This window comes from Ailuropoda melanoleuca, chromosome 7 (assembly GCF_002007445.2).
Source record: "Ailuropoda melanoleuca isolate Jingjing chromosome 7, ASM200744v2, whole genome shotgun sequence".
NCBI classification, from domain to species: domain Eukaryota; kingdom Metazoa; phylum Chordata; class Mammalia; order Carnivora; family Ursidae; genus Ailuropoda; species Ailuropoda melanoleuca.
This window is the reverse complement of record NC_048224.1, coordinates 111,018,187-111,027,247: the sequence shown is the minus strand read 5'-3', so window position 1 is coordinate 111,027,247 and position 9,061 is coordinate 111,018,187. Positions and strand designations below refer to the sequence as shown.

At 45.0% G+C, this 9,061-nt stretch overlaps 1 long non-coding RNA gene across 1 annotated transcript; it reads left to right on the top strand.

The window, feature by feature from the left end:
• The first annotated feature begins 103 nt into the window (after nucleotides 1–103).
• Nucleotides 104–8,830, top strand: LOC105242120. Its single transcript, XR_002144613.2, has 4 exons — nucleotides 104–706; nucleotides 3,751–3,921; nucleotides 6,663–6,821; nucleotides 7,310–8,830. It is a non-coding gene; the product is annotated as an uncharacterized LOC105242120 (long non-coding RNA).
• The last annotated feature ends 231 nt before the right edge of the window (nucleotides 8,831–9,061 follow it).

Genomic DNA, 9,061 nt, shown 5'->3' with positions numbered 1-9,061 from the left:
GAAGCCACGCCCCCCGCGCCGCGCCATCCCCAGACCCGGCCACTCGGGTCCGGTCGGTCCCGCCCTCTCCCTGATCGGAACCTCCTGAGGCGGAGGGAGCGGAGCCGTTCCGTGCGGAGCTTTTTCCTGTCCGCAGCGGCCCGCAAGGTGGCGGCTTTCAAACTTTGCCGGCCGGGAAGGCGCTTGGGTCGGAGCACTCCATCCGGGCCTCGGAGCCTGCTTTTTCTGAAACTGACCCAGAATGCCCAGTGCTTCTGGCGCCGCCTCTCAGTTTAAAGTTCACCGCTTCTTTGGAGCTGTTTTCTGACCGCCGCTCAACAACTACCACCCAAACCAAACCAACAACAACAAAAAAAATCCAGCTTTGGGCCCGTCCTTTGGATTCTCTAGCACGGAACTCTCACCCCGCCACACAGGGTCCCGACTAGGTGACAACAAACATATGAGTGAAGGAATCTTTACTTGGCGGTGGTGGTGCAGTGAGGGCAACAACGGTGGAGGAGTGACTGGTCCTCCCCCTACCTAAGCCAATGGCCAGCACAATATACAGCCCACGATACCACTTTAAACGCTCTTTAATCCACTCCACCCCTTACCCCCAATTGTTCTTCCTTGTTGGGATCTACCACTTCAGTGGGGAACATTCTACATTACCCTTCTTTGACTCTTCACCTCAAGAAACAAGGGGATCCACGCCCGGCTTCTGGTGAGATATCTGTGGCCTGCCATACTTCAAAGATACTGACTTATGTCTATAGTACATTAAAAGCGTTATAACTTATAGTCACCTGTTTTACGAGGGAGCAACTTGCCTTCACTTCACCGACAACACTTGTGAACCATCACAGTATTTGTAAGCGTATTGGAATAAGTGAGGTGGCTGCAGTGGCCATAGGCGACCACATGACCCGTGCTGGGAATGGAGGGAGCGGCACTGGCTTCCTCAGGCCTGCTGGGCCTTCTCAGGGCTGATGGGAATTAGTCCCTACCCCCAGCCTCTCTCCCCTTTGCCCACTTGCTGCACCAGGTTAGGGAATTTTGTGGAGATTCAGGCAGAGCACCATTTTAACACCCCCTTATCTAAGTGATTAAGTGGATGCAGTCGTAACTCTCCTGCATACCATGACTCAGTTCAGAGTCGCCAAGGCTAAACGGACCTCCAAAAACCCCACACATGGTGGGGAGGGGGGCAACACATCCTAGCTATGACAGCTGAAATGTAATGTTCAATTTGAAAGGCACCCCCAGGATTCCGGGTGGGTATTTACTTGAGCATGGCTTACCACTGAACAGCTCTCCAAAGTAACAATGGACGAATAATGGGATCATATGCTAGAGGGCCACAGGGGAGCTTCCCATCCTACTCAGGACTGCCCAGAGCTGTAGAAACAAGCTTCAGGTTGACCACGGTCCATGGTGGGGATCTCCTCTCTTGGGACTACAGTCTCTTCATTCTGTGTGCAGGGAGCTCTAATGGTGAGAAAGCAGTCCCTCATATTAGCCCTAACTCAGCCTCTCAGTAGCTCCCATCTGCTCTGGTCTGGTTCTGCCTTCTGTTCCTTTTGGCTATGAGCCCAGCATCCCAGGCTAAAGATGCTTATAAACTCTTGTTGCTTGCTACCTCATTGTACTGACTTCTCTTTAGTTCATGGTTGTTAAATCTTGAAGATCCATCAAAACATAGATTGAATTTTAATCCAATTGGTTTCCTTTGGGTCCTTGCTCAGTTAGCTTAAGAACACTGAGAACATTACTATAGTCTGATAAGATCATGTTTATCAGCCATTACACTGTTGCCCACCAGTGGAACTGTATGGCATCTCCTCAAGCAAAGGAAAAAATAGAGTTATAGGATTCTGGGGTAGGGTAGAGTTTAGGAGAAATTTAAATTTTCATCTTCACCTCCACCTTGGGCAGGTGGATCTGGTTAATTTCATGAAGCAACTGCAAGCCAATCTGTTTCCAGAATTACTTGTTTAAAGACCAAGCCACCAAAAATACAGGGAAGAGAGAATGTGTAGAATATTAATATGTATTTTAATCAAATACAAAGTTTAATAACAGGAGGCTAAAACATGATCATATGCTTTCAAGTCCTAATGATGCTGTCTCAGAAAGTCAAGGGACATTTGACTCAAACCAGCCTTATCCAGTTCCTGGAGAAGTGGGCTTGCAAGTTTTGGGGTGGGGTAGAAATCAGTCAAGAAGGTATGACACCAGGGGCCCCAGTATAGAGATGTCTACCCTGAGCTTCCTTCCTTGCCTCCTAATCCTCACGGCTCCCCAGGTCACTCCCCCTGCTAGACCCCCAGGATCTAGTGCTTGGGGAAAGAGGAACTGTTTCTGATGGCAGACGGAGGGTGTTGGGGGAGTGATAATCCAGAGCTTGGTTGTGTTGGGTGCCTGGAAGTGGGTCAAGTAAGAGCTTCCAAATGGCCTACTTTGGGGTTTTGGCATTGAAACCTCTGAGATTTTAGGGGCACCTGGGTGGCTCAGTCAGTTAAGCATCTGCCTTTTGCTCTCGGGCTCTGATCCCAGGGTCCTGGGATAAAGCCCCGAGTCAGGTTCCCTGCTGAGCAGGGAGTCGGTTTCTCCCTCTCCCTGAGATTTTAACTCAGAGCCCTGAGTTTGTGAATTTTACTTCCCATTTGCTTTAGATCAATGGTCGCTGACCCTGACAAATGATGAAATCCCCTCAGGAGATTTTAAGACATACCAGTGCCCAAGCTAGTGTTTCAGCCCCAGAGGTTCCCATGTAACTGGGCCTCACCATCTCCGGGTGATTCTAATATGCAGCCAGGCCTGAGAGTCCCAGCTCTTGAAAGACTTTAAAGATAGATTTAATCAACTCTTCCCTGGTTTTGAGCCCTCTGTATTCCTATCTATAAAATCAGATCCTCTCAGGATGGCTGGATGGCTCAGTTGGTTGAGTGTCTGCCTTCGGCTCAGGTCATGATCCCCAGGGTTCTGGGATCGAGTCCTGAATTGGGCTTCTTGCTCAGCGGGGAGTCTGCTCCTCTCTCTGCCTGCTGCTCCCCTTGATTTGTGCTCTCGCTTTCTCTGACAAATAAAATCTTAAAAAATAAATAAAATTGGTTCCTCTCCTCCATCTCCTTAAAAAGCATGTATAGTTGATCCTTGAACAACACAGGTTTGAACTTTGTGGGTGCACTTATACACAGAATTTTTTAAAATATAAATACAATACAATGCTGTAAATGTATTTTCTTTTATGATTTCCTTAATATTTTCTTTTCTCTTAGCTTACTTCAATGTAAGACTACAGATATAATATATGTAACATACAAAGTATGTGTTAATCAACAGTTCACGTTACCAATAAGCCTTTAGGTCAACAGTAGGGTATTGGTAGTTTTCGACTGCCTGGAGCTGTGTTGTTCAAGGGCTATGTACATATATATGTACATATATATGCACACATACACATACATCACTGTGTGTAGATAGATAGATAGTAGAGAAGTGTATGTATGTATTTGGAAACCAACCTCTTTCTGTTCTTTCTAGAAGCTAATTTATAGCTCCCCCCCCCCCCCCCCCCCCCCGCCAAGAAGTACCCTGCAGTTTCTTCCTTGTGGCTGCTATTTGTAGTTGGTGTTGGCCCTGAAGGCATACGGAATTACTTAGTGGTTTTCTGACTTTCCTTCCTGGCTTAGGCTCTGAGATTGATTTGCTTGATTATTTTCATAGAGGCAATGACATCATTTGTTTTTATTTCTATTTTTGAAGGTGAAGCTATTTGCTCCTAATGCTGAGCAGATGTACATTGTTAATCACTTGAAAGAGAGCCCAGCAGAAGAGAAGAGAACTGTGCTGGAGGAAAGTGCCAGGAGAGCCCATAGGGACACACAAGATTTGGCAGACCTGAACTCCAGCAAGCTAGAAGCTGTCGTTATACCGGTGAGTTAGCTGAAAGCTGTGAGGCCAACTGTTCATTTTAATTAATGTTCACTGACTTTAAACCCCTTTCCAGAAAGAGCGGTGCAGACTCTGCAGACTCAGTTACCATTTTGAAGCCTCTGTGCCAGGCTCCAGGTCACGGTTCTCCAACTTTGCTGCACATGAAAGTCCCTTGGGAAGCCTTTAAAAGGTCTCAGTGCCTGGGTCACACCTGAGACCAGTCGCATCAGACTCTCCGGGGGTGGAAACAGATGGTGGTGCTTCCTGATGCCCCGCAGGTTCTCCCAGTGTGCGGCCAAGTTTGAGAACCAGCGCTCCATCAAGAGTGACCAGCGGTTCCCAGGCTTGGCTGCACCTGGAATCACCTGGTGGGCTTTAAACGACGCCTGCCTGTGTCCCTATGGCCTGGATTTTGGAATTTTTAAGATTCCTAGATGATTCTCATAGGCAGACAAGTTTGGGAACCACTGCTCTATAAAGGCACGTCTCTAAGCGTAATAGGCGCGTGAATCACCTGGAGATCTTGTTACAGGGCAGGTTCTGATCCAGCTCCCAGGTGACAGGTGGCATGTAGCCCACATTTTGAGGCCTTGAGACTCTGGAAATCACAGTGGGGGGTTACTTGTTTCTGGATCCTTTCAGTGCAGGAATCACTTTATAGATAGGTGACTCCACCTTTTAAAATAAATGAATGATTTAAAGTATAATTGTCTTAGATGTTTTTTACTTTTTATTTAATCACCTCATAAGGAACTGTGTGTTATGTATTGATCTTTTTCAAACTAAACAGTTTTAGTTTGTTTAGTTTGTTTAAACACTTAAAATCAGTTTTATTTTAAGATTATTATTTTTTAAGATTTTCTTTCTTGAGAGAGAGAGTACATGTGCCTGTGCGCACCCACAAGCCAGGGGAGGGGCAGAGGGAGAGGGAGAGAGAGAATCTCAAGCAGACTCCTCCCTGAGCATGAGCCTGACACAGGGCTTGATCTCATTACCCTGAGATCATGAGCCAAAATCAAGAGTCGGATGGATGCTTAAGTGACTGCACCACCCAGGCACCTTTATTTTAAGATTATTTTTTAAAATATTTATTTGAGAGAGAGAGAGAGCAAGAGAGAGCACGAGGGAGAGGGAGAAGCAGGGCCCCTGCTGAGCAGGGAGCCCGAATCAGGGCTCCATCGCAGGGTCCTGGGATCATTACCCGAGCCAAAGATGAATGCTTAACTGACTGAGCCACCCAGGTGCCCCTATTTTAAGATTATTTTAAATGTTCACAATATTCTTGAAATCTTTGAAGGTGGTTTGGAGATGTCCTACAGTGGGAATCAGAAATCATTGTTTTAGATAAGGAGTGTGTTGCTGTGGATACTTACATGTCTATCTGGACAGGTTGCTTACTGCTATTTTACAGACAAAGTATTCCAGATATCTATTGCTGGGTAACAAGCATCACCAAAATTTAGCTTCTTCAACAATAATTTATTATCTTTCCGGGTTGTGTTGGTTACTGGGCTTAGCCTGAGCTTCGCTTGAGATCTCCCTGGCAAGCTGCAGCCATCTGAAGGCGTGGCTGGGCTGGAAGACACCACCATGTCGTTTGCACGCCGGGGTCTGGTGCCTGAGCTGGGACTGGCTGTAACAGCTGAGAAGTGGCTGCACAGCCATCTGGCCATTATGCCCTGTGGCAATCTTGAGCTTCCTCGTAACCTATAGACCCCAGGGTGTTTGAGCTTCTCACATGAGAGCTGGCATCCCTTAGAACAACATTCCAAGAGACCCAGGCTTTCCTCTTATGCGCTAGCCACAGATGTCCCTTAGTGTCACCTCTGCCACATTCTCCATTGATCAAAAGGGAGATTAGATTCAAAGAGAAGAGTCTACAAAAGGGAACGGATACCAGGAGGCATGGATGTCGGGCACATTTCTGGAGACTTGCTACATACTATATATCCAACATAAATTTAAATATCTCTTTACAAAACATGGCGGGGGGATGTAAGGGAGATTAATTTTATTTGAGCTGCTGGTGTCTTGTAGATTTATTCTTTTTTTTTCTTCCACTGCAAATAGGTATGCCCTGAGACAACTTTGTAAAGATTATTGCCCTTGAGGTCTGATGTTAAAATTAGTTTTCACTTCTAAAATGGTGTTACTTTGTAAATCAATAAAAAAATTACAGTGATTTTAAAAAAAACTTTTATTCTAGTACATAAAGATCCAATTTTGTTTTTAGGAGGAATGAAGTTATCTCAAATGCTCTTTAAAAAATATATTTCTACTTTCTCCCACACTTGAAATATTTAGCAAAAATTTTTATCATGATGGGTATCCCACCTTGTGTCTTCAGAATTTTACTGTTAATGCAAAATGTTTATTATTATTATTATTTGGTTAAGATAAATCCTTTATGTCTGTAAAATCCACTTTCTACAAGGGCTACACTGAAGCCATGTAAACTCCCTAAGGATTGATTGGGTTTGTATTTCAGCATTTGACAAGAGCCTTTTCCAAAAGGATCTCTGAGCAGCTTTGACAAATACAGGTGGCTATTCTGACTTTTAAAAACGAAGTTAATGAATTAATTAAATCATTGCCAACCCCAGAAGACTTAAAGGAATGTTATTTTCCCATTCTAATTGTGGGTTATTGTTCTCATCTGCCTTCATTCTTTGCTTAAGAAGTAATTGTCCATAGGTTCTTGTCAGCTGTCTCAAATAATCCTGAGTTTCCTCTCTTTGTAGGTGATTTTGGGGTGGCCCAGAACTGCCCCGTGAACAGTTCTGTAAAGGACTCTTTCAGTTGAATTTCTGGCAGCAGACACGTTCCTGCTGTGAAGTCACAGTGGGTCAGGATAATCCTGTGGATGGAGGGGGAGAAAAGGATGAGAAGCTTACTGCCTGGTAAGTGGGTTCTATGGCATTTTCCCGTTTTCCTTCCTCCAAATGAATATGTATGTGACTGCTTTCCTGGTAGCTTAACAAGTTATTAATTGGCACGGGGGTGAGGGTGGACATGGTAAAGGATGGTGCTTTCAGATGATGAGACCAGCTGGCTTTGAATCATAGGGAAAACATATTCTTTCGAAATACATTTGGCTTACTCCGTGAGAGACAAATTTCAGTATAGCAGTTCTCTTGTATGATCTCATTCAGCTGTATGGATCAAAGTATCCTTGCTTTAATTATTTCCTATTGATCTGAGTACATCCAGCCTTCATTTCTCTTACTAAGTGAATATTTAAATGAAGCCTTATGTTGGAACAGATTTCTTCCGTGCGCAGTGCCTGTGGGCTTTTGTTCCAGATACTGCAGCATTTGAGAAGCTGATCATTTTAACCCTCTTCACAGTCAGGCTGTCGATTGCCTAAGAAACATTTTCTTCCACCCAGGTATCCTCTCTTCTGAGAGGTTCGATGATGCTGCTGGTGCTGCTGCCGTAGAGAAGCCCGGCTGTGCGCGGCTGCCGGGAGGGGGTCCTGCCGGGATGCTGCTAACAGAATGGCCCAGAGGCGGCCCCTCCGCGAGAGCTGTGTGGAGGAATAGGCCAGAGGGCAGGGGAGGCTTTTGAAGGGATTTGAAAAGTGTTGCTTTAGTTATAATATTTAGAAGAACTTGTTCAAGTAAAAACAGCTCCAACCAAATGAGGTACACACTTTATCACTCACGGAGAGGTGCTTTCAGTGTGATCCTGACTCAAAGATTAAATAAGGGTCACTGAATTATTCAGAAATACATGGTTTCTAGACAAGCACATTTTCACTTCTATCTTTCATTTTTTAAAGTCAGAAATGACTCTCATGCCATATTTCAAACAGATGGGTGTTGGGCTGTTCCAAAGGCTTTTTCCTGAACCTCCAGGTTGGCTCCTATAAGGACACCAACTGTAACTCAGGGGGTTGAATTGTCTTTACCAAGAATGACAACAGAAAGTAGGGAGAATTTAAGTGAGATGATGACATCTGGATGTTGATTTCTGCATTTACAACTGAACTAGATGACTAAACTAATCTTTGTGATTTCTGTGAAGGTTTTCTGTTCTTTATGACTCAGATAAAGCGTGACACTTTTAAAAGTTACTGTGTGTCATACATTCTTTTGGTGTCCTCTACAGCTGTCCGTGGCTGGGCACCCAGGGTTTAGCAGGAGCCAGAGAAGCCTGTGGAACGCTAATCTATTTTGGAGTGTTTCACTTGCTATGAACTGTCCCTATACTTTTTTTTTTTTTTTAATACAGAGTAGGGGAAGAGAGGGAGAGTAAAACAATCTCACGGAGTGATAAAAACCTGCAACATTGCAGGTAGATTTCATGGGGATGGAAAGAGATGACACACATGCACATGCGCACAGGTGTACCCCTCTGCTGAAGGAGAAGCCGCAGATTTAATGGTGACCTTGCCCCTCCCTTCAGTTCCCTGGAACTTTGCTTTGTGCTGCGTTTCTCCAGCGCCAAAAAAAGCTTCTGTTGTCACAGGTTCTGCTTAGGCCCAGGAAGAACCAGAAAGGATGAGTTCCACCTTTGGAAGGTTCACATTCTCACCGGGGGTGGGGGGAGGTGGGGGGGACGTGTGAGGACTCACAGCTGGCCCCGAGTCGGTACAGAACACTTTCCTTGTCTCTCGCTCACAGCTTAGGGATTATAAACTCATGATTGTAAGAGGTTTTTGTCTGTTTCATTGACCGCTTGATCACCTGCACCAGGAACACCCTCTGGCATATGAAGCCCTTGATAGAAATTTGTTGAAAATAAAAGCCGACCATTTACAGAGCGTCTCCAAAGAGATTCCCTTACATAAGCTCTTACAGACCTTAAGGTGGGGATGTAGAGGGTTTATCTGACTGTGATATCTTTTTTAGATAAAGGCTTCTGAGCAAAGTTGTTATAAAATATAATATATGAAAATACCCTTTAAAGTCACATAGTCTCGGGGCGCCTGGGTGGCTCAGTCGGTTGAGCATCTGCCTTCAGCTTGGGTCATAATCCCAGAGTCCCGGGATTGAGCCCCAAATTGGGCTCCCTGCTCAGCAGAGGGCCTGCTTCTACTGCCCCTTACCCTGTGTGCTCTCTCTGGCTCACTCTTTTTCTCTCAAATAAATAAATAAAATCTTTAAAAAAAAATAATAAAGTCACCTATTCTCATTTT